We start from the raw sequence: 1,264 nt of genomic DNA on the forward strand, positions 1-1,264 counted from the left end.
GAGAAAGAATAATCTAAAATCTCTCTCTCAACTGTTAGTTATTGCTGCCTTTACACTTATGTGATTAGTTCTGCTGAATTATGACCTTCTGATGTGGATTCTACTTTATGTGAAGATTTCTTAGAGGCTGTGTGATAGACTTTTTTAAATTACTTTCGCCTCTTTGAAGTTTAAAAAGACTAGGCTTGAGCTCAAATTACCACAGCAGCAGACAACCAAACTGGCCATGAACTGTTTACACAGGATCTCAGAAGAACTACATTATCCATGACTTTACTAATTTAACTAACATAATGAAATGCAAATAAAATACCACACACACACACACACACACACACACACACAAGATAAAGTCTATTTTAGGATCTTGCAGATGTTGGGTAAAATATTGTACATATCTTCACTGAGTCCACTAAAACATGGAAGATCAGTTGTTGGCAGAGAATATGTTCACAAGTAGCCTAGAAAAATCATCCCTTGACAGTATTGTCAAAATAGCGAGCGAAAAAGCTATATCTCTCTCTTAGCCAGTGAAGACCTAAACAACGAACAGCGTGAGGGGCGTTCCTAAAACGACACCATCACGCACGGACGGAACGAGTGCGTCATTTTTTCTACCAATAATATTCAGGAAAAGGTGAGTTTTCGTTCCACATGCTGACAGAAACGAACACTGACATGTGCACTGCATGTTGTTTCAAACACTTTCTATAAAGCGACGCTTTATTTCTACATTAATTTGTCTTACTGAATAGAAAAACATTTGTCAATTTGCATAGGGAGACTGTAAATGTTTTCAATGACAAATATGGTTACGAATGGAAATGTGTCACTGGCAAAGGAGACGTTGTGTACAATCTAGCTCTGGTCCAGGGCATTACTGCGCCTTGTAAACTGAGCATTCTGGATCGGGCCAAAATACGAAATCCACGTGTAGTGACTGAATTCAATGTAGGCTACAAAGTAAAAAGGAAAGATGTTGCTAGGGTGTTGAATAACTGCTATCTGTAGGCTATGTGCCAGCTGCTATTTAAAAAAAATATGACTTATTTTGAGGGCATTTTGTTTACTGCCTTTTTGTTTTGTTTCCTACAGCATTGAACACATGCGCCTGAATCGGTTAGTCTAGCAGTTACCTAAAGCATTTTAACTTCGTATTATATTTCCTGAGCCTTGCCAACATGTCATGTGAAATCTAAATAGGCCTGGCCATGTGTTTTAAGCACTCTGTCACAAACCAGCCCATCATTTCAGATAAATCTAG

The sequence above is a fragment of the Oncorhynchus clarkii genome, chromosome 22 (assembly GCF_045791955.1).
Source record: "Oncorhynchus clarkii lewisi isolate Uvic-CL-2024 chromosome 22, UVic_Ocla_1.0, whole genome shotgun sequence".
NCBI classification, from domain to species: Eukaryota; Metazoa; Chordata; class Actinopteri; order Salmoniformes; family Salmonidae; genus Oncorhynchus; species Oncorhynchus clarkii.